Raw genomic sequence first — 25,251 nt, 5'->3', positions numbered from 1 at the left:
TCATTTCAATGATCTAGAGCACGAGATATTATAGAAAGGCGTGTGCATGTGTTTAACCCTTTACGGTCCATTTATTCAGCACCTGTCAGGCGCTTCAGGTCCAATTCATTTTCACAGGAGCTGTTTATACATGCACTGTTTAAAAGTAATTTTATTCACAGTAAAACAGGTTTAAAATGCACTGCATATCAACAAGACACTGTAATGTTGGACCTGGTCTGACATAGGACCACAAAGGGTTAATATATTTGTTATGAATACAGTGCAAGAGCACAGGAATGCAATATAGGGCAATGGTTTTCTGATATCAGTACTTCCTATTGCTACTACAGTAGATTACTTAATGTTGGAGTGAGCTAATGCTGGGTTGCTCAGGGGATGTTTAATTAAGCCGTCGTTCTCATTACTCTGCATTTGTATTTAAAAAAAGCTTATCCGTGTGGAAACGTCTAGGTGCTTGAATTGTAAGTAAAGCTAAAATATCTGAATATCAGACAGGTCAGCCCCACTTTTTTTTTTTTTCTTTTTTTTAAATCTAAGACCTATTTTTGTAATAACCTTCTCCAGATGCAACCTTCTAGTGACGATCATTCTCTTGTTTTTAACATAAATGAACTGATTTACTGCACAAGACAAGTAATAGTAGTGTCTCTAGAACTTCCCATTGAACTCCCCACTTTTCTTTCTATTCTGCGCATAGGAACAGGTGTTACTTTTCTAGTTTTGGGTTGTTTCTGTTATTTGGAGCCACTATAGGGTGTCTCTTGCTTGTCACTAAATTATGCAGACATCTGTAGACTTGATCCCATCGTGACCTGCTTGGATGCAGACATGCTTTTTCGATGGTGGTTTTCTCACTTCTACAGACCTACGCGACTGTCTTGAATCTCAATTCAGCAACTGTGTTAAGCACCCAGCCAGCTGCACAAGCACCCACTTTTAAGCCCCTTGTCAATATCCTGCTTTTCTTGTTGTTCAACAGTTGAACACAATTTATAGTTGGCTTATCAAACCTTGCTAAACATAGATTTGCAGTACCAGAAGAATACTAGACTGGCCATTCGGAAATAATAATTTTTTCAGTCAACTACAATACCAGTTTGTCCGACAATTTGAAATTTGGAACTTCTTAAGTTAATAACAATAGGGACATCATTTTCAACAGATAGATTTGAAAAGCACTTTGAAGCTAGTTTTTTGATGCCGTTGTTGACTGATAGGAGAAAGTCTGTTCCAGGATGCTGTAAAGGATGACAGGGTTTGGAAAAGTCCTTTCACGGATTGCTGTAATCTTTAGTCTTGTAACAAACAAACACATTGTCTACTTCAGCATATGGTGAACAGGAAGGCAACAGTTGATCAAGAAAACAAAGAGATAGAGAGGGACTTGACCCATGAGTTCTGTCAAAAGCAGTTAGTAAGAACCTTGGAGGAAACAATGAAAGCTCTTCAGATAAACAAAGTGTCTAGAAAACTATGAAAATGAGACGCTATCATGGTCAGTATATTTATTAAATAAACAAAAGATTTAAATAAAACAAGACACACAAATCAAAGGGCGCGTTGGCCAAACAAACAGACAGACAAAAACGGATGTGGACGAACCTAACAAACAAGTACCATGTGGGCAATTCCAGCACGCTGTAGCAATTGCTATTTTAATCAGAAGTCTCCTGTCTCTCACTCGTTCTGCACTTCCGAATACACAACCCAGAGGGAGTGAAAACATGCAGCTTTTATGCAGCTGTACCGAGTCTTGATTGCTAATCAATCATTCAATTGGAGTCTCTGTTCAACTGCAAGTGAATTAATAAAAGTTCAATTCCTCGTACACGGTACACAGGCAGCATACATAGTTCTCAAATAATACTGTAGTTGCTCACAGAACAGTGGTCATTTAGATATGCATCCATACCATACTGTACTAAACCAAACTAAAGGCAGGTTTCACAGACCCTGAAAAGCACTACTCTTGGACTACCTTACCTATTTTCCATACCTTTAAATCTATGTCTTGCAAAAACACAACATGTTTGCTACTGTCCTCATTTACTTCCTGTGTTACAGGTAATAGGATCCTGCCTGACCTATAGCCTGTGACTCAGGAAGTGAACTATACATTGGCCTAAAAACAAGTGCAAAGAAACACTGGCCGCCAAGTTTATCTTTTTATTCACGCTTGCTTGTATACACACAGCTGCTTTATCTGTTGTCACTCGACAACACTATACAGAAGTGTTATCAGAACAGCACAGCCCAGTCTCCTTGACACAAAATCACTGCCATTTGCAAGACCAAGGCTTTACCTAGGCTAAGACTGTACAGGCCAAGTTATTTTATGATGTACATCAGGGTGGTGTCGTATTTGAAACACACAGCATTAAAGAGGGCTGGGAGATGGATTCTAGATTCTGAAATTAAGTGAAGCGTTCTGGAGAACACTGTTGCATTGCCTACTAGTCATTATAACCATTAACCAGTCTATAACCTCCAGGACCTTAGATGGAAAAAAAAGCTTTTTGTGTGCATGTGGCAATGTTGCCCCGCCCCTATGTGTATTTCAGTGTTGTGTGTTGTGTGTTAATGTTGTTGTATAGTCATTGGTACAAGGGATATAATATGGGTTATGCGCACAAGTGTTTAAAATGTATATTTGTATTTAGGCATGAGGATTGCACAGCACTTCACGTGCAGGTAAAATGTAATAATATGTGAGCATTGCACTTTTTGGATATTGCACTTTTATTAATTCACGTGCAGTTGTACTGAGACTCCAACTGAATGATTGATTAGCAATCGAGTCTCGGTACAGCTGCATAAAAGCAGCATGTTTTCGGGGTTGTGTGCTCGGTGAGTGGAGAACAGGATTGGAGACAGAGGTAACAGTAATAATAGTAAAGAAAATCATAATATCAGGTTACCGTGTTTGTCTGTGTAGTCTGTTTTGTTTAATCTCTTTATTTTGGCTAAAATGCCGTGTCCTGTGTTTTGTTTGTCTTGCAACCTTTTATTTTTCTGTTTGTTGAATCATTAAATGCTGAGCTCAAGCAAGCGCTCAGCTTCATCAAAAATGTTTCTTCTGTGTTGGTTCCTGTTTCTGGTCTAACGTCACCCACTACAGCCGCATTTGTGTCACGCGGTGTCATCGTGGGATTACCAGCACCTCCTAACAAAGGCCAGAGCAGGACCTGCAGTTTTTTTGGGGGGAAAAAAAGGACTACTGTTTTTTTTTGTGTGGGGGAAAAAAAAAAGTGTTTTTGGATTACGATAAAATAAATAAATAAAATGGGATGGAAGGAAGATAAAGAGGTGAAGGACAGGGAGGAGGAGTGTCGCCTATTGGCCAGACATCCACGGCAATATAACAAGCCATCGCCGGGGTGCCCCCTCTGCGACCAGAACCATCTGTTTGCCAACTGTCCCTTCCACCACTATGAGGAGGAGGAGGAGGAACTGGCCCAGGAGAGGAAGGGGAGGTGAAGGTGGGAGAAGAAAGCTGCAACGGCAGGAGAAGGTTGGGGATGATGGTTGGGAGGTTTTTTTAAAGAACCTGGCGGCGGAGTTGTGCCCTGCCTGTGGGGTGTATGGGCACATGTTAGCCATCTGCCCCATGCAATACGAATAGGAGGTACCAGCGGCCAGACAGGGGGACCGCGAGAGTCCAGCACCCAGACAAGGGGACCGCGAGAGTCCAGCACCCAGGCCAGGGGACCACGAGAGTCCAGCGCCCAGATCGTGGAACCGCCGGAAGGCAGCTGGTCCCATATCCTCCAGCAGCGGAAAAATGTCTGCTGGTTTCACCTCCACAGCCTGAGTGTGAGGAGCCCAAACATCCTGCATCTGAGTGGGTGGAGCCTGAACGTCCAAAGCCCAAGAGGGAGGAGTCAGTGCTTCCACAGCCCGCAAAGGGGGAGTCGGAGCATCCACAGCCCGAGTCTCCACCAGCAGAGGAAGAATGCCTACTGTCCCCATCTCCACCAGCAGAGGAAGAATGCCTGCTGTCCCCATCTCCACCAGCAGAGGAAGAATGCCTCCTGGTTTCACCCCCTGCAAGTGAGGGAAAGGCGCACCAGTACCCTGCAAGTGAGGGAGAGCCGCACCAGTCCCCTGTAACAAGGGCAGACTACACGCCGCTCCCACCTCCGTAGCCAGGAGGCTACATGCTGCTCCCACTTCCACCGCTTCCACCGCCAGGAGCAGAGCAGCAGGAGCTGCCTCTACCTCCACCACCTCCACCGCCAGGAGCAGAGCAGCAGGAGCTGCCTCTGCCTCCACTGCCAGGAGCAGAGCACTGACTGATCTTATGACTGCTGTAACTTTATAACAGCTTTTATTTGTCAAGGGGAAAGTATTTTTACTGAATCGTGTTACCCAACCAGTGACTCATTGAGGATATTTGAATCAAATTGGGCTTTCTTTTCATGGTATTTCCTGAAACAAAATCCAGTATCATATTTCAATAACTCTTACAAGAGCCTTTTCACAAATGAGTTGTACAGCAGAGCATCTTTATAATGTAATAAGCCACAGGTTCTTCCATTACAAGTAACCCCTCACAGAAAGTTGGAATCCATTTAACTGTTATCGTGTGCTGTTAGTTAAGTAATAATGAATTGTGTTTGCTTATCATGCTGAGATTGAGAAAACAAGGCTGACACCTGAAAGGCTGGATTCTATCTGCTGTGGATTCCTCAATTTCAGTGGAACAAATTGCAAACAAATCCATTATTGCAGTTCTCCCCTGTACTTCTTTTCCTCCAGTGTTTGACAAATTGGAACCTAAACAAATTTGGTTATAAAAAACAAATATTTAAATGGGTAAGATAATTTGAGAGGAGCTTGAACATGACTGCACTCTGTAAAATTCAGAAGTGAATCTTTTGAGAAAAATGCACCTTAGTCATAAAAGTTTAAGCACTGGTTTTAAAGTGTTTTTTTTCCAAGTGCCTTCCCTAAACCAGTTGGAAAGGCTTTGTGAACTGCAGGCTTGATATAATCCATCCAAAAGGTCCTTGAGTGGCTCACCTGGTATCATGTGGTGTACAGGGTGCGTCATGCATTCAAGGTGTTGATCTAAATTTTTGAACACAGCAAAAAAAAAAAAAAAAAAAAAAAATGTACCATTCCTTAAAGTTTTGTGAATAGGACCTAATGATTGAACATATTAATGTTAACATTTATAAAATATTTTTAAGTTGCCATTCTTTTTAAAAGTGAATTATCACAAATGTAAGAAATAAATAAGCTTTCCAGTTTCTGACTTTAGTGGTCATTTAAAAAATGGCAGTGCCCATACTGCATCCCAGATGCTGGAGTAAATATAACATTATCCTTGATTTACATACTGTTTGGTGTCTCATGCCAAGGATATGAAACTCTGTGAAACATTAACACATGCCTACATAAACTCATTAACTGGAAATTCTGTATCACGTTCAATAAAATAAACAGGAAATGGCCATTGCCATACATAACGGTTCAAAAAGCATTTTACACAAATACATACCACATTTGAGATGGACAATTTAAGTTTAAAATTGCAGGTATTTAGAGATACTAAAAGAAACATAATATATTCAATGTAAATATTCTGAGACATCCAGAAAGGCATTTTTACGATAAAGAAAACAGCGCAGTGTGTCTCAATTGCAGGTTTTGAACGTGTAGATAGCTGTATATGTCCGTAACATTTGGCTTCATACTTTTAAAATACATTTACTAAACCTCTTGAGTGAAAAAATGAGTGGAGGCCCAACTAAGACACTGGTACCCAAATGAATGCCATGCTGTCTTAAGCTTATTTTTTATTTAAATATTTTAAACAATATAAACAATAAAAATACAAGAAAAACTAATGAACACCACCATTGACTGAATGAATGTTTTGTGTCTTACAGATTTTGGGGAACTTCACATCAGTACACCTGTGCCATATTGAGTTGAAGAACATGGGTCAGCAGGTGAAGGGGAGTTACCCTGTTCACTTCCATCTCTGTGGAGACGTGGGTGAGAGGGATGGTTAGAGGTCCCCAACATACCTGGAGGGACTGGCAATCCATCACTCGTTCACCCGCTGTGTCGCTATCCACGCGACTATTGGCCTTCTGGTGAGCCATTGTGTTCATCTGAAGAAAGCTAGAATGAGGAGAAATGGCCTCATACTAGCGTGTTATTATTTCACTTTTGGGTACATTTTAGGGAAAGTCCACACAGGAAGTTGTCCCACTGTCTCCTTGCCTCAAAACAGACCTTTACCGTACAAACAGTACGTTTTGTAACGTTAAATAAAATCTATGGTCCAACTGATGTTTCAGATATTTTATTTTACTGTATTTAAAGGTGTTAACCAGACAGTTGTAAAATCCCAATCATGTGTAGCTGCTGGGATTCTCTGCCGCTTCAATAACATAGAGGCAGATTCAACTCCTTAGTAACACATTTTATTAGACATACCCTTTAGGACAGATGTAGATCATACCTAAATACCCTCTGCTCCTATTATGCTGAGGGGTAGACATATGTTCTACAGAGGAGTGTGTTATTACTGCATGAAAAATTGATTTGCTTCTCATCAATCTTGCTGTCTTATTCACTCAGTGGGATAATGTATATAGCCCAAGGAAGTTTGACTCAAATATTTCTATGTTGACTTTCCTTGCAAATGAATGGGCCTAATGTTATCCAGATTTCTTTCAAATGTTAAATGATATCTTTCTAAGCCATACTTTTGGTTGTTGTTTTGAACCTGTCTTCAGATGCCATCAAAAACTTCATTAACCTTTCTTGAGGATTAACTTCAAGATATTCATTTAAAATATAGGTATATCACCAGTAATGCCACAATTGAAGAATTGCAGCTGCAGTGTGACTATAAAACAAATACTGTGTGACCTTAGTAAGTTGTCTGGGAATGCAATAATACAAATTTAGATGTAGGTGGTTACGCTGCCACTGCTGTTCACTAAATGGCTTCATTGTGCTGTCACAGATAAAGGACTCTGTTGGCTATGACACACTGGGACATTGTTTTTTCCTTGAGGATGGGACTGAACAAAGGAACACTCTGTACCACAACCTTGGACTTGTCACCAAACCCAACACGCTCTTGCCCATGGACAGGAATGACACTATGTGCACTTCCATCAGGAACAAAGTTTATGGAAACTACATCCCAGTGCCAGCAACTGACTGCAAGTAAGTGAAAAACAGTTTACGTATGGATACGGGTTGGGGGTGGTGTCATGCTGCATTAACTACCTGTCAGAAGTAGATTTTGTTGTTTTTTGGATGATGATAAATGTGTGAAAATGCAAGATATAAATAGTTATGTAGATATTTCTTTCATAGGCACTTTTTGCAGTTCAAAACAGAAACCTCCATGCTCTTGAAAACATGTACAGTGCATTATCTCTGCTCTAAACCTCTAGTATTCTCACAATCTAAGAGCCTGTATATTATCTTTACTCTAAACCTTTAGTATTCTCACAATCTACTAGCCTGTGCTATCTGTTGCACACACAGGAAACAAGTGAAATAACAAAAATCTATTAATAATTGTTATTCATAAAGACTGTGTTCCATTTCATCAGCCAAATCAACACGAGCAACATACAAAAGGCTCGACTTTACAGTTCTGTTACAACAAAGATCAATTTAATCTTTGTATATACCGTAGGTCAGTATTTCTCAATGGGGCTGGTACTGGCCACCAAGGGGCATTCTGAAGCCAAAGGGGGGCGTTTTCATCCATGAGGGCAGGAGGGGGGTGTTGTAGTTTTTAAAATTTTAAGACAACTTTTATTTCAAAATGTTGATTAACTACTGTGACAGGCTGGTGAGTGGATAAAGGGCCAGAGACAGACTGCAGTTCAAAAAAATAATACTTTTATTACAACTAAACACAAAATAAAAGGGCACAAGGGCGAAAACAAAGGTATTTAAACACCAAAAGCAAAACACAAAACAAAACTTACAAAAATAACGGTTTCCAGGCTGGGCGATGCCTTCACTGGATCAACCCCCCCCCCCACAAAAACAGCAAACCAAAAAAACAGCAAGCACAAACACCAGCTTGCTTCCTCAGCTCCCTCCTCTCCCTAATGGGAAGCTGAGGCCTCCTTTTATGTCAGGTGGCTGGGTGCTGATTGATTGTTAATTACTCTAATCAACCCCAGCCACCTGAACACAATAAACCCAGGCAGGTAGGGGAATTTAACCCCATCCCTGCCAATTTATAAAGGGCAGAGCTCTGCTACTTATACACAATGTGCCAGTGATGTACTCATTGACTTGTGCATTATAAGATTGTGTAAACATCAAATCAGAAATGTGTGTTGCTGCAGCAATGTGCATCCAGTTTTGTCATGCTTCGTCAGAACGAAGCAACCTTTTCATTTATGCCCTGTTGCCACTTAAAGTCAAATAAGAATAACAATAGATAACTTTCACGTAAATTCTTATTGTTATCTATTTAGTAAGCATTTCAGGAAATCTTTTTGGAATCATACATCTGAACTTATTTAGAAAAACCCCCCTGTATGTAAATGTGTGAGCGGAAAGGGGGGCTTGGTGTCAGCTATGTATTTTCTACAAGAAGTTTCCTTAAATGATGTTCCTCTAAGGAATGTTTATAAGTCGTGATCCATAAAAGATGTTGCATTTGCGATGCTCAGACAACTTTAGTGCAGTCTATTCACCCTTTGAATTAAACTTTTTATTAGTCAGAGTTTACAAATGTGCTCAGCAGCAATGAAAGCCATTATGTGCTTTTATATGAACCTTATTAACTGCAAATTTCATAGAGCTTACAATTAAAAAAAATATTTCACCACATGGTGTGTGCAGTGTCAGTGTATATACTGTATGTTAGGATCCCAAGCTGAAATACGACCCCATCGGCTTGAGGTTAAATTACTTTTTTAGATAGCTGAAATCGTGTTGTGTTTTCTTGGGGTTGTCCTGCGAATGATCCCATCAAGGTGCAGAAGATTCACTTTACCCAAAATGTTTTCATCACCATGTAAAAGTGAGACTGAATTATTTTCCAGGGAAATAAATAATAATAATAATAATAATAATAATAATAATAATAATAATAATAATAATAATAATAATAATAATAATAATAATTGCTGTAATAAATATTTTGCAGACTTTTTTTTTTCTAAGTGTGAAGGTGTCAATTATAGTTATCCAATGTATTTTTGACAGAAATTAATGTTTTTAATAATCAGTTTTACTAAAAAACCATACTAGTACTCAATGGAACTGGAATCCTGATATTTGTATCCAGTTCGTCGGTTCAAAGCAGGAACCGGGTACGCGATTTTGAAAGGAACCGGTTCACACATCTCAGATATACACAGATATGTTGGCAGTATTCCACAGTAGTACACATTTTATGTATGTATCTACATGTTGATTATACCAGTGACTGGAGTTTAATTATTTTTGTTTTATGAATTATTTCTTAATTTTTGTTATTTTCTGTGGCGATGACTAAGCTCAGCTGATCCTTAGGGGGCGTTGTTACCAAAAAGGTTGAGAAACACTCTTTATTATTATTTTGGTAGTAGAAAGAGCCATTACCAAATACAAAACATCAATTCCACTTCACTCAAAGGTAGTTGTCTTTCATAACATCTGCTAGAGTGTGAATTCTTATATTAGACCACTGCAGAAAAGCAAAAGGGTGACCACTAGTTAAAAGTGCAGCATTGTGAAAAATGGGCAAGTGCGAATACCACTTTGTTCCAACTTTAATATGCCTTTCCACCGTTCGCCATACTGTGATCAAATAGGCGATAATAGGACCAAATCTTAATTTACATTGCTTAAGAGAAGTACCAGAATAAAGCAGGTCTTGTAATCTATGAGGGAAGAATAGATTTTCTTCTAGTTGTCTCCAGGAGACAGGCGCATCGGCCTCAAGCCATACTCATGACCAGAAATAAAGTTTGAAATTCGGTAATGATAATCCTCCTGTGGATTTTTCATGATGCAGAATATGGGGTTTGAGACGTAGCTGCAAACCCCTTCACAAAAATGTAGAGATTACAGAGTCCAATTTAGTCCAATAACCAGTAGAGGACGGAAGTGGAAGCATCGAGCTGAAAAAGGTGATCTGTGGCAGTACATTCGTTTTTATTATGGAAATACAGGCTTGAAGCGTGTTAGGAAGTAGCATCCATCTGTTTAACTCGATGTCAATTGTACCAAGTATATTATTAAAGTTAGATAATACAGTCGTGTGTAGCGATGGGTAAATTATCTAAAATGCTTAACCACCAGTATGTTTGCAGGTAAAATCAAATATCTCATTCCAACATTTAAAGGTAGCAAAGCCGACTTAGACCAGTTAATCTTATATCCTGATAGTGCGCTAAAATCATTGAAAAGAGAGAGTAAGGCAGGGAGTGATTGGGGAATATTCTCAAAAATTAACAGCATATCATCAGCATAAAGCGAAATGCAATGTTGCATATTTTTAATACTAATAGCAAGGGGCTCCAGTGATATGGAAAACAGGAGCAGAGAAAGACGACACCCCTGTCGAGTGCCCCTAGACATAGAAAACTGTGGGGAACATTTGATACCTGAAAGCACTATCGCTGAGGGGTTCGCATGTAAAATTTTAATAATTTTTATGAACTTATTTCCCAGTCCCATATGCTCCAATACCGAACAGAGATATTCCCATTCTACACAGTTGAAAGCCTTCTCAGCATCTAATGAGAGAACTGTGCATGAAGTTTTGGTATTCATGGCAGCATTGATAATATGCAGGAGACGGCGAACATTATCCGTAGGCAATCGGGCTCTAATAAATCCTGTTTGGTCATGGTGAATTAATTTAGTCATATAACCTTCCAGTCTATGTGCGAGCTCCTTGGCATACAGTTTAACATCAGAATTGATCAAGGACAGGGGACGGTAACTAGCACAAAGATAAGGGTCCTTATCTTTCTTCAGTAATAATGAAATATTAGCCATGTTAACATCTTTGCTGAAGGAGCCCATCCCTAAGGCTGTTTGTACCATCTCCAATAGTAAGGGTCTCAACTGATCCCAGAAAGCGAGAAAAAACTCGCTCTACCCTTATTCATACTTCGCAATGCATTTTTTAATTCAAACAAAGAGATAGAGAACCCAGGGCTGCTGATTCGCTGTCCGAAAGATCGGAGGTAACTGGAGGCTTTCGAGAAATTGTTTACAATTGATATTATCATATAGGGCATGACATTTATACAATTTTGAATAAAAGAAACAAAATTCAGAATTAATTAGAGCCGGATCAAAAATTGAATCAACTCTTGCATTTTTAATAGAAGAAATGTTAGCAAAGCTCTCATTTTTGCGAAGCCGTAAGGCAAGAAGATGGCTTGGCCAAAAAAAAAATAATTCTGTCTGGCCCTGTGAATAAAGACCTCTGCACTCCATCTAAGCAAAATATTTAGATCCTTCCTAGTGATATCTAATTCAAGTGCAATGGTTTCAGAAAAAAAAAAAAATAGCTTTTAAGTGTGTGATCTAGGAGGGCAGTCTTGGATTCAAGCTCTTTAATTTTGTACAGACGGGAATTATTAAGATTAGATGCAAATAATGTAGAATTACTTCTAATAAAACCCTTTACTGCATCCCATAATATGCAAGAGTCACTGACTGACCCGCAATTAAGTGAAAAATTTGTCAAGTTTAACTTGGAATGAGGTACGAAAAGATTAATTTTGCAGTAAAGTGTTGAGTTGAGGCGCCATCTTTTGGCTTTATTTGGAGTATCAGAACATACTAGATAAGAGCACATTGCACTATAATCTGACAAAACCACTGGTAAAATATCAGCAGCATGTAGTTGAGAAAAGAGAGATTTCGAGACAAAAATGAAGTCGATCCTAGAGAGGGATTTAGTGGAAAAAAGTGAAGTCTTTAACAGATGGATTGAATATTTGCCAAGCATCTACTAACCCAAGGTCAGATGTAAATCTCCGCAGGGCAGCGGATGCAGCGTTTTGAGAACTGCCTGCTGTATAGACGATTTGTCTATCGCAGGATCTAATACCAAACTGAGAGTTCGTCACTGGGTGGGCAACATGGTCACCTGATGAAGGTGATCATGGCGTCATCCTAAAAGGGAAGCTGGGAGGGGGCTGCTCAGCCCAAGAGGCAGAGATGATAGCCTTCCTCATGGCTCTCGTGCAACATGACGACTGTGACCTCAGCATATACACATAGCCGTTATGTGTTTGGGGTGGCACATGACTATATGGCCACCTGGGCCAGGAGAGGTTTCATTACTACAACCGGTGGACAACTTAAACACCAATGGTTGATTGAAGCCATTTAATGGCAAGTGGAAGCTAGACAAGCGAAAGGCCTAACCACTGCAGTAATAAAAGTAAAAGCCCACCAACAGCATGACAGTAGCATAGAAGAGAAGCATAACAACATAGTTGACACCGCCGCAAAAGAAGACACAGTGACAGGAAAAGGCAAGCCAGGAAAATCCCAACTCCACCGTCCCACGCCACCTCGTGGACCCTGGGAAAATGTGCAAATTGATTTTATATGGCCCCTACCTCCAGTTGAAAGGAAGACCTATTGCTTAGTGATGATCGACACATTTTCCAAGTGGATAGAGATCTTCCCCACCAGAGACTGTAGCGCCCTCACTGTAGCCAAACTTTTGGTGCAGAGAGTACTGCCCCTTTGGGGGTACACCATCTTGGATCGACTCCGACCAAGGCACTCACTTTACTGGGAAAATTATGAAAGAAACATGCCGACTTTTCAGAGTACGGCAGCGGTTTCACATATCATATCACCCACAATCCTCTGGGATAGTGGAACGAGTGAACCGCACCATTAAAGAGAGCATAGCCAAACGGCTAACTGAACAAAACCGGAATTGGGTGGCCACCCTCCCATGGGTGCTACTCAAGCTCCGAGCTACTCCCTCTCGAGCTACCGGTGTCTCCCCGTACGAACTAATGACGGGGAGACGTATGAGATTACCAATTGACCCCATCCTAATGAATGATGGGACCCTTACCCTGACCCAAGATGCCAAAGTGAAGTTCCTACGAAAGCTGGGGGAGCACCTACAGCTCCTTAAAAACTTCACCCTAGAGCAACAAGCTAAGGTAGAAAAGGAAAACGAGTCCAAACATACCCAGCAGATGGAATACGAGGTAGGTGATGAGGTCATGAGCATCCAGAGTGTGAGGACTGGACTCAGTCCCCGATGGAATGGACCCTACATGGTGCTCATGACCACTCCAACCAGTGTATGCATCCAAAAACAAAACCAAAGGCAATTGGTGCACAAAACCCAGACTAAGCTCTACCAAAGGAGGTTGATTCACGAGCCTCCTCCACTAAAAGTGGCATGCATAACAAACTAAGTGAGCGTACTCCAAGTGGTCAAATTGACCCCTGCGGGGCACTTGCCTACTCGGGGCTCGCCAATGGCCGCTGGCCTTGACTTTTACAGCGTATATGACTACCTGGTGCCTCCAGGAAGTCAAAGCCTTGTCTTGACAGATATACAAATAAAAGTACCCCCTAGGTGCTATGCCAGGATTGCCCCTCGTTCCGGATTAGCAGTTAAGCATGGCATATGCATTGGGACCGGCGTAGTGGACGCTGACTATACTGGAAATGAAGGTATCTTGGTCCAAAACACTGGAACAGGACCCTTCGAAATAAGGCCAGGAGAAAGGGCAGCGCAGATTGTATGTGTGCGCATTTGCTACCCATAGGTCAAGGAGGTCCCAGGCCTCCCCTCAACGGACAGAGGAGCAAAAGGATATGGATCCTCTGGAACGAATGTATAACCATAAAATGTTTTGTCTCAGATCATTAGATCAATCCCCGGGGACAACACGTGTGACCGGTGGGGAACACAGGTCATTGCCCTGTACTTAGGGGCAGAATGCCCCTCGACCAAAACTGTAACGATGCCCCTACGCTCCGTAACGATACCTCTCTCCCCCATGACCGTCCATCCAATCATTCCATACATGTCATAAGATATCGAGAGCCCCAATGTCAGGAAGGGGGAGGCAACCGCTAATCACATATAGTCTCCCACACGTGTACACTCCTACTGACCCATATGGAATATGGCAGCTAGGCATGTACACCGTGTACAACTCCACTAATCAAACATGCCTAGACCAAATCGCCAGAACCCACACCTGTTGTAACATAAGGACCGCTACAGTCACAGGAAAGGGAACATGGCATCGGTGGATCCATCGGATACCTCTTTGCCCCCCATGTCCCCAGACCTTCGCCCCTTCACCACATGGGCTCATAGAAGTGGGGGAACCATTATGGCTCATCGAGAATGTGGTCTGGTACTGAGTCACAGTGCATTGTAATTACTCGCTGAAACTGTTCCAGACCAACTGTTCCAGTTTCCCGTCTCTAACTAAGATATTCCTAGATCAAATGAAGGATGCCCTCACGCGTTACGTGCAATATAGCACCCCCCCCCCCAATATAATGATGCCCCCAGGAGGCGTAAGCGAGAAATCCTGTCTGAGGCAGCAGGGTTTGGGGCGGCTCAGTCTACTATGAACAATGTGAATGCCGAATTCCAGAAACAAAAAAATGATGGGACAAACTGGTATAATGTGCAAAGCTCCATCAACTCAGCTATGAGGGTGCATCATAATGCGGTAGCCGTTTAACTGGTAGTAAAATCTCTCAAGGATTTAATTACCGCCATAATTACCTGGATCGTATTTGTTATTATTGTGTTTGAGATTTATTTTGTTTAATTATTGTTATTTATTTATTTATTTATTTAAATAAAACTGACACATGCCATTGCACCGTACCTGTCTGTTGTTGTTCCTCCTTCTGGTCTGATGTCAACTCAATGCCATTTCCTGCCACACGTGGTGTCAGGGTGGGATCACCAGCGCCTCCTGGACTCAGGCCAGAAGAGGTACTGCACAAGGGTACTGCAGTTTCGTTTTTTTTTTATTATTATAATTTTTTTTTTTGAGAAAAGATGGGAGGAAGAAGAGGAAAGGTGGGAGGAAGAAGGGGAAAGGGGAAGGAGAAGCAGCAGCTGCAGCAACCACAGCAGCAGAAGAGGTGGTGGACCCAGGCTCCAACTTGGTTTGGACCCCTGGACTGGGCAGCCGAGCAGGAAGAATGGAGGGCTGAAGGGGTCCCCATGTGCGGAGCCTGTGGTGAGTTTGGGCATGTTTGGGAGGACTGCCCCTATGGCGACTCCCAATATGAGGAGGCCTGGAACCAGGGCCTGGTTGGTTCTGGGTGAGAGACCAGACCCAGCCAACGCCCAAGAGGGAAGATCCTGAACAGCCTCAGCCCAAGCCTGCCCCAGCGGAGGAGGAGTGCCTGCTGGTCCCACCACAGCTACTGGAGGAGAGCAGTTAGGAAGCCTTCCTAGGGGTGACACAGGAGTGCTACCTCTGTGGGGAGTGGGAGCACTTTTCACTCAACTGCCCTCTCCCAATAGAAGAATACCTGCTGGTTCTGCCACCAAGAGGGGAGGAGCCCGAACGTCCTGCACCCGAGTGGGAGCAGCCCAAACGTCCTGCGCCCGAGTGGGAGAAGCCCGAACGTCCTGCGTCTGAGTGGGAGGAGCCCAAACGTCCTGTGACCGAGTGGGAGGAGACGGTGCGTCCACAGCCCAAGAAGGGGAAGGCCGAACGTCCATAGCCCAGGTACCCGCCAGCAGAGGGAGAATGCCTGCTGATTCCGCCTCCACCACCATAGGAGGACTGCTTGTCACTCCCACCTCCACCAGCAGAGGGAGAATGCCTGCTGGTTCCACTTCCACCTCCGTGGGAGAACTGTGTGCCGCTCCCACCTCCGCCAGCAGAAGGAGAGTACCTGCTGGTTCTGCCTCCACCACCGTGGGAGGACTACGTGCCGCTCCCACCTCCACCAGCAGAGAGAGCATGCTTGCTAGTTTCCCTACTGCAGTCAGAAGGGGAGGAGCCCCTGCTGCTTTCACTGACAAAAGGGGAGGAGCCCCTGTCGCCTTTGCCAGGAGCAGAGCAGCAGGAGCTGCCTCTGTTTCCACCTCCATCACCACCTGGAGAAGAGCAGCAGGAGCTGCCTCTGTCTCCAACCCCGCTAGAAGGAGAGAAGCAAGAGCTGCCTCTTCCTTCAGCATTGGAGGGAACAGGGCAGGATGCTGCCGGACCTCAGCAGTCCCTGCATAGGTTGCTGAGGGGAGCATGGGAGAAAACCGCTCGGCAACAGTGGCTGCAAAGAGGGCCTCGCTTCGCCTTGGGTTGCTGATGGTCCCACTTCGCCTGGGGTTGCCGAGTATCCCGCATCGCCTGGGGTTGCCGAAGGTCCCACATCGCCTGGCGTTGTTGGCTTCTCCTATGCTTCTCTTAGGGTCACTGAGGGCTCTGCTTCGCCTGGGCTCGCTGAGGGCTTTGCTTTGCCTGGGGTCGCTGAGGGCTCTGCTTCGCCTGGGGTCGCTGAGGGCTCTGCTTCGCCTGGGCTCGCTGAGGGCTTTGCTTTGCCTGGGGTCGCTGAGGGCTCTGCTTCGCCTGGGCCGCTGCCGGCTCTGCTTCGCCTGGGGCCGCTGCCTGGCTTGCGCCGCCTGGCTTGCGCCGCCTGGTGCAGCCACTAGTCCTACTGCAGGAAGCACTGGGGCCGGCACCTCAGAAAAGAGGGTTGCCGGCTACAAAGAAGGGGGGGGGGGTCAGGAGACTAGCTCCCCCAGCCGCACTTTCGCAGCAGGAAGTACGGTGGCTGGAGCCCCACAAAGGGGAGCTGGCGGCCATAAAGAAGGTGGGGGGGGGGTGTCAGGAGACCAGTTCACCCTGCTACAGTTTGGCTGAAGCCCCCGAAGAGTGAGCTACCAGCCAGAAAGACATGGGGGGAGGAGGACCTCCTACCATGGCCACCCCCATGGATTATTCCAGACCCCTCCGCCCCGCAGTTTTTTTATGTTTATTTATTATTTACTAATATGTGTATATGTGACGGCGAACCGCCGTGTGTTTCCTTTATTGTTTTGTTTTTGCAGCGTGGATGGGCTTAATTAAAACTCATGCAGAAGGTGGCCACCTGTATAAAAAGCCTGCAGCTCTCCATGGATATCTCCAAGTTATTTTTGAAAAAACTTTTCATCCCCTGGGAATATGCTGTAATATTCACACCCCCATGTGACCTGTTTTGACCCATTTTATAATGTTGTATAAAAAATATGTATGTAGTTAAAACATGATGTATACTATTATTGACATACATCTATTTGAGTTATTATATTTATGTGTATCTATAATAAAACAGCATTTCACAGGGATCTATATATAGCCTAAAATACATGCAAAAGTAGATGTCAACATAAGAAAATAAATTCCAACCAATATACATATATGGTTTGCGCTATTTATTTATTTTTTAAACAAAAAAAGATTGCAAAATGAGCTTTTATTTTATTTTTATTTAAAATTTTATAGCGCAACAAGTGGTTTCAGAGCACTGTGCAGGGCACGAATATACATGTATAAAAAACAGCACACAGCATGAAATCAGTATCACAGCATTTGACAATACATTTTCCTTTTTTTGAATTAGCATATCTTGTGAAATAAGAATGTTTTTAGTTTCTTTCCGGGCTGACCGAGTTCCTGACCCAGGAAATGAACTGTCAGGCCAACCCATCCAAAGACTTCCCCTTTCTCTACTTAGCGCCCTCACAGGTCGGGAGGGAGATTTACAACCAGAAATATATTTCTGTCACAGTACCACAGCGTTATGGTTTTGAATTCAACAGAGGAATGGGTGATTGTGACAAGGTGGCTGAGTGGATGCATTGCAGGGGTGATGCAGTGCGGTAATGAAACAGACAGAGAGGTTTAATTTGGTTTGGAAAATAATTATTTAATGAAATTATTATTTTGTTTTTTTGTATCCAGGTCTGGTGACCGACAGTGGGTTTGCAGACCCAAGCAATAATAATAACTCAACAACGTATCCACCCCACAATTATACAAACACGGTCAACAGTCCTGCGTAAATGCAGTAGTGCTCGTGGTGGGTGATACAGGTTAAAGTTGTAACAGTAGTGGTGCTATTCCGGCTTTAGTGCTGGCCTTTGGCAACAGCTCTGGAATCATGTTAGCTGTATAACGTGGTGAATAAACAACATAATTACACACAGACAAACAAACCAAAAACACTCACTATACTGCTTCCTTGTACAAAGGTGTCTCTCACAATCCTTCTCTGTTCATATGCACAAACCAAAGCGAAGGAAAGATTACGATTATCCATCCCCTTTTATGCTGTCACACAAAAACCCATGGTAAACGAGTGCAACTGCCTCTCCAATCTGCGGATGCCACATTGTTTCTATTCCATGTCAATGTGTTCTTGCAACGGTGTCTCGCCTCCTTTCAGGCTGGCTGACTTCCCTTGAACCCTGGGAAAGAACTGTCAGACCAGCCCATACAACGAACTCTGTTCTCACTGCTTAGCGCCCTGACAGGTCGGGAGGGAGATTTAAAACCAAGCATCATTGTATTTCTGTCACAGTGATCCACTTAAAATCAACTTTTCAGCTGTCTAAAAGGGGGAATGTCAGAGGTAAGGTGGAATTCTACAGGCAGAGCATTCCAAATCTGTGGACAAAGGACCGCAAACACGCAAGCTCCAAAACGTTTTTGTTTAAAATGTGGCTGACACAGGGGCATGGTGTGCGAGGACCTCAGATGTCTAGTAGGATTATAAACCTACAATTTCTCAGTCAGATAGTGAAGAAATTACTGATAGTTTCATGCATATTTACGTTGTGTGTCCTCGCCAATTACCATTAAAGAAAATACCCATTATAGCTCATAATGTAATTATTAACCATAATAAACACAATGCCTCAATAAGAACTAACGATTCTGGCTCAATTATCCCTAGATTCATGATGAAAAGAGATTAACAATTAATATTATGTATGTTTAAGTATTTCAAATCAATCATAAATGTGTATTTGTTATAAGACCTAACAATGCAAATTATTATTACATTTATTCATATTCTAAAAGGAAGAAGAATAAAGGTTAGGCTTCATAGTTAAAAACAAAAAACAAAAAACATGAATAAAGAAGAAACAAAATAAAACATTCAAAGAAAAGTAATGCATTGTTAAATGTTCATAATTAATCCTTGATGTGCTCTCTGGTTATAGAGTTCTGCATTAGGGAAGCAGTCTTAATAGTTCGTTAAGCTTTGTTTGGTTGAGACACGCATTACATATAAATGCACCAGCTTCCATGTGGCTAAGTACGCATGTACAATGTTCAGCAAATAGGCGCACATTACATATTGTGACGATATCAAAAGCATGGCTTCAGTTCAGGTACTTGTAAACACACAGTATAAGTCTGATACTTATTCTGTTGGTGCGATGTTTAAAACATAACCTTCTTAACACGGTCGTCCTCTCTATAAGTTTGCTGGGCAGCAGCGCAGTGCAGTATCTCTGTGAAGTAAGTCTGCACTGTAGGCAAAAGCTTTCGTCATTCCGGAGGCAGTTCATCTTCTCTGGGACAGCTTTGAAAATTACATCATTGCGTCTTCGTTGAATAAATTCAGAGTTTAATGAGTTGAGAGCGATGAGATGTTTTGTAGAAAGAGCAAATCCAGCGAGCAAGAGCGAATCCAAAGAGCATCCAGAGAGCGAAAGAGAAAATGAGAATCCTTGTTTTGAGTTTAAATAACACGATGTATAGGCGTTTCCTTGTACTGTAAACAAATCCTTGTCGGTCCTTCCATTGGTTCACATTAATTGATAGACAGTTGCGTGTAACACAAAAAGGGTGTATTAGAAATGGAATGTATCTGCCTATTCAGTTATCAAAGGATTATCATTTAAGCCTCCTATTCAATATAACTTTAGTTAGATTCATTAGAGAAGCATATGCATTTCAGTTTCATTCTCTATACAAAATTACGATTACAAGCATATAAAACACATCATAATACAATCAAAGGATAATATTTAAAAATAGTTATTAGTTTATAATATTCATTTAAAACACAATAAACCCTTCAGGTTTATTGGGAAACTTACTTAAAATAACTATTAAACTTGTGTCCACAAGTTATGTAATTAAAATTCTTAAAGCATTTTAACTAACTTTTAACACAATAATGTTACAACTGCATAGTCACTATAGCTTGGCTTTGGTAAGTTTTATGACACCTTAGGAGGCCAGACAATCAGATAGCATTTTGGAAGGTGAGCTTCAAAGAGTTAACACAGTTTGTGGCCTGTGCCTTATCTACAACCTTTGAAGTTCTGGAATCAGTGTTAACAACCCAATCCCCACAGCATGTCACACAGACAACAGAATGTTCAAACACCGGGACACGGAATAGATTTTCTCCTTGACAATAGAGTGATTAGTCACACTGTTAAGCTCACTAATCACGAATTTGTGCACAAAGCTCAACTGGGAGCCAATGTAAATCCAGTAAAGTTTGGGAAATTGGATCCTGACTGGATCGACCAATCATAAGTCTCAGCTTAAGGAATTCTGAATGACCCTGGAGCACTTTCTGGTTCGACACTGAGCTAGGCTGACCCACATATAGGGTTGTTGCCATTCAAGTCAAGTTCTGATCTCACGAGTGCTCAGAACAGTCTTGTCAGACACAGTTTTTCTCTTTTTAAAATAGAAAAATTAACATGCAATCCCACCTTGTACGTTTAAAATCTGATGCACAAAATAGACTCCCGTCTGGAAAGATAATGTATATATCATCCTTTCTATCCGGTACATGGGACTAGTCAAGGATATATAAAGCTTTTTCTCATCACATATATAATTCGCATGACAAAGGGTGTGCGGTCTATTTTTTTGAAAAGTCGCTGAAATATGTTTGATTGAAGACGTACTATGGGTCATCTCTTGTGCAAATCCAGTCTACTCAACACAGTGCAACTAACTTTTACATGATTTGGTTCTTTTTGAACTTTTAGGTCAGATGAGTTGTGTACACGTTGTTTGTTCCACTAAACCAAGACAACGTAAAATTAATGAACATAATTTTATGTTTGTAACACATACACCAAAGGATAACCTCCTATTATTGACACAAATAATGTGTTTAGTAAGTGAGAAACACTCATTCACTCTCGTCAGAGATACAAGACCTTCTGGATTTCCCATCCGGCTTGTTACTTAATTACAATGTTACGACGACGTCACAAGTGTCCATACTGAAATTGTTTCCTTTAACAAAGGGATTGTCATTTATAATCCAAATTATATATAATTACGTACTCGTTCATATCTTTCAAAGATTGAAAGAGTACAGTAGGACTTTTGTTTCTACATAACATACGGTACGCAAAGACTAGTGTGACTGTCTTTTGGGTTCCAATAGCTCGAAGACAGCCTTACTGAGAATGTTTAATGTATTTGTCAAATAATAATCTGAAGTCTAAAATGTTTTTTAAACAGTGATCATGTGCCTTTATGATCCAAGTATGCAGGTCTGTGAGAGGTTTGTTTTAGTTCTCGAAAACATCATAATTATGCAGTTTTACTGCATTACTTTAAAAAACATTACTTTGCTGGGGTAGCCTATGGTTTATTTTGATCACAAAATTCAGGGAATCAGCTGAGATTTATTCAGTTCTTTTTTGAGTTAATTATAATTTACTTTACAATTGTGAAGTATTCAAGTGTTAATTTAGAGCATGCTGTGATTTATATAAGCTAATGTGATCATACACGGAGGTGAAATAAAATAAATGCTTACAACGATATCTGTTTAAACCAAAAGGATACTGGAATATGGTACCTTTTTCTACAGGAGACACTCATGGACTGGCCCCTGACAAAAAGGCAGAACTCACCCCTCTAGGGATATTCTACAACAACAGAGTGCATTCCAACTTCAAGGTAAACCCATTTTCTAAATTGTAATTAACTCTGCAGTTGTCTGAAGTGACATTCTTTTTTTTTTTTTTTTTTTTTTAATTAATTAGCCAATTGTTTCTTTTATAATAACTTGTAACCCAGCACAAAAAACAAAAGTTTATTGACGCTTGGTTTCATTAAGTAAATCAAAAGCAAGGATAAAAAATGAAAATCTTTAAACTCGTTACAAATTACATCTATTATTTGCTCTACTGACTGTGGCACGAGTGATGACTATGGGTCTTTTTGGAAAGTCATACTGGGTACCTGTGGCAAAGTGGCTGCGGATTGTGAACAGGTGCAGAGGTGATGCAGTGCAGGAATAATCACAGACAATTGTAATCTGGTTTGGAAAAGGTTGTAGTTTTAATCTGGGTCTGGTGACCAAAAGAATGAATCTCCTGCAATACACACCAATGTGTAAAGCACGGAGGGAAATTTATATAAATGGTTTTGCAAACCAAATAATAACACATATTATCTGTCCCACAATAATACAAAACACGGTCACCAGTCCGGGTGCATGCTGGAGTGCTCGTGGTGGGTGATAACAATTTTAAATAGTGATTGAAGTGCAGTGTTGATCCGGTTTTGTGCTGGCCCTAGGCGACAGCTCCAGATACATGCTTAGCCATCTGGTTATTGTTACTAAACAAACACGAATAAACAAACAAAACACTCACAAATATTTTACAATGCTTTCTCTGCATCTCTCGTAGTCCTTCCAGTCTCACACACAAAAACCAAGTGAAGGAAAAGATTTACGATTCTCCGGCACCTTTATGCTATCACGCATGACCCCTTGGTAAACAATTGCAGCTGTCTCTATTGCCTGCAGCTGCTACCTCGTTTACCTTCCGGGTCAATACGTTCCTGCAACATAGTCTTGATTTCTTCCAGGCTGACCAACTTCCCGACCCAGTAAATGAACTGTCAGGCCAACCCATCCAAAGACTTCCCCTTTCGCTACTTAGTGCCCTCACAAGTCGGGAAGGAGATTTACAACCAGAAATATATTTCTGTCACAGTACCACAGCATTATGGTTTTGAATTCAACAGAGGAATGGGTGATTGTGACAAGGTGGCTGAGTGGATGCAGGTGCAGGGGTATTGCAGTGTGGTAATGAAACAGACAGGTTTAATCTGGTTTGGAAAATAATTATTTAATTAAATTATTGTTTTGTTTTTTTGTATCCAGGTCTGGTGACCGACAGTGGGTTTGCAGACCTAAGCAATAATAGTAACTCAACAACGTATCCACCCCACAATTATACAAACACGGTCAACAGTCCTGGGTGAATGCAGTAGTGCTCGTGGTGGGTGATACAGGTTAAAGTTGTGATAGTAGTGGTGCTATTCCGGCTTTAGTGCTGGCCTTAAAAAGCCTATGTTACCTCCTGACATTTCCTACCACCAACCTCAGGGTCCTGAAGAAATACATTATTTCAAATACATTATTTCAGAAAAATTACCATGGCAATACCGTCACGGTCCATCAGTATCAGTTCTAGGTGTTTCCTTTTCTACAGCACAACAGTGTTCACAAAGGTACAGCTGAACGAGCATGGTCATCCACGTCTAACCCTATATAGACGACTGGTTTGGGAAAAAACCTTGGAACACAAGCACAAGGTTTCACCCTTTTTTGTGTGTGTTTCTTCTACAGTACCTAGGCTCATTGGTTTATGGGGAAAAATCATCTATCTCCCCCGACATAGACTCTAGGCTTCCTGGGTCCCAGTTCTATACACACAGGAAGTGTACCTCACAGAGAATGGTCACAATTTGTTAGCTGGCAGGTCACTTTAAATTTATTTCAGCTGTTTTGCAGCATCAGTCTCTTGGTTAGGGATGCAAAACTTCATGAGACACTTCATAAGGTGTCTCCTTTCTTCCTGTAACCCCACCATTCCAGATTTCCTGGTATTGTAACACTTCTTCCAGTCTTTAAACAAAGTGAAGTACTAGTTCTGCACAGCCACCAGTGCATATAATACACCAATCACCAGGGAGCTGCACTCCAGATAAGGTTTTGGGTCTGGGAATAACTTAGTTTCTAATTTTAACACAGATAGTAACATTTATTTTCAGGGGGGTAAAATGCAACATTATCTTGAAGTCATGAGTAAGCTTGATGAAATACTGTGATAGTGATGGCTGCAGGCATGACGACCAGAAACACAGACTCAACACACGTAATGGTGGGGCGAAACTGAGACACTATCGCCCTCAGCATTTTATTAAACAAACAAAATAAATAGTTGAACAAAACAAAACACAGTAAACAAAAAGGCACGTTGGTCAAACAAACAAAAGTAACAAATAAGTATTGTGCTGGTGTTTAAGCCAGCACGCTTAACAATTGTTATATTCCTCAGTTATTTTACCTCCTGTCTCCAACCTAGTTCACCACGGCCTTCATCATGGAGCCAAAGCTACAAGTCTTTCATATTTTAACAATTATCTTATTATCCCTTGGTTATATTTTGCACGGGTTATATAAGAACATGTGACTGTCACTTTCCCACGAGGTATTTAAAACAAACAATACAAAACAATAACCTGGCAGACGGCGTCTCACTCGTCCGGCCAAACAATAGCTAATAAACAAATAATATTGACTTTCACCATCATATATACATATAAAATCATAACATAAATACAATATTAAACAAAGGGGCGGGACACTCCACCACAGGTAGGCATTATGTAGGTGTTTATAGTTCAAGGTAGCTTTGCATTGTTCTTATTCTTACTGCGAATGCAAAGGCATTAGGGCCAGCCAAAGATTGGATAATGTTTGTTCAACAGCAAACTCTTGGGACCACTGTTCAATCCAATGATTACATGGGAAAAGAAACTCTTCACCTGGAAAACAGCATTTCTAGTGGCAGAGACCACAGCAAGAAGGATCCTACCAGAATTTTAAATTGGGTCACATCCTATATCAAGTTCTGTTACAGCCTCGAAAAGAAACCACCTTCAGGATCCATCAAATCCCATTCGGTAAGTGTAATGGCTACTACATGGGCAAAACTAAAATCTGTCCTAATGCAGGACACCTGCAACGCTGCTACCTGGGCCTCCTTCACGACCAATATTAAGCATTATAACTTGAGTGTGTCTTGTTCTCAGCCTGCGTTTGCTCACTGTGTTCATCTGTGACTTGCAGGTAATCTTCATATTCTCTGTCAAGGAATATTAATCTACCTGTGATGTGCTACAATTTTATGCTGAGCTAAAATGTGTTGCTATACTTTTTTGTCAGTATATTTACATACAGTAAAATCTTCTGTAAATTAATTTGGGGCTTTTAAAAGAA

General features: G+C 41.6%; 1 long non-coding RNA gene across 1 annotated transcript in view; it reads left to right on the top strand.

Moving 5' to 3' along the window:
* The first annotated feature begins 7,005 nt into the window (after positions 1 to 7,005).
* The window catches only part of LOC121299113, a 67,497-nt gene continuing 49,251 nt past the window's right edge, over positions 7,006 to 25,251 (top strand). The window contains exons 1-2 of the long non-coding RNA XR_005947365.1: positions 7,006 to 7,194; positions 21,823 to 21,911. This is a non-coding gene — a long non-coding RNA (uncharacterized LOC121299113). The remainder of the gene's footprint in view (positions 7,195 to 21,822; positions 21,912 to 25,251) is intronic.

This window comes from Polyodon spathula, chromosome 2, assembly GCF_017654505.1.
Source record: "Polyodon spathula isolate WHYD16114869_AA chromosome 2, ASM1765450v1, whole genome shotgun sequence".
NCBI lineage: Eukaryota > Metazoa > Chordata > Actinopteri > Acipenseriformes > Polyodontidae > Polyodon > Polyodon spathula.
This window is presented reverse-complemented; position numbering and strand designations above follow the sequence as displayed.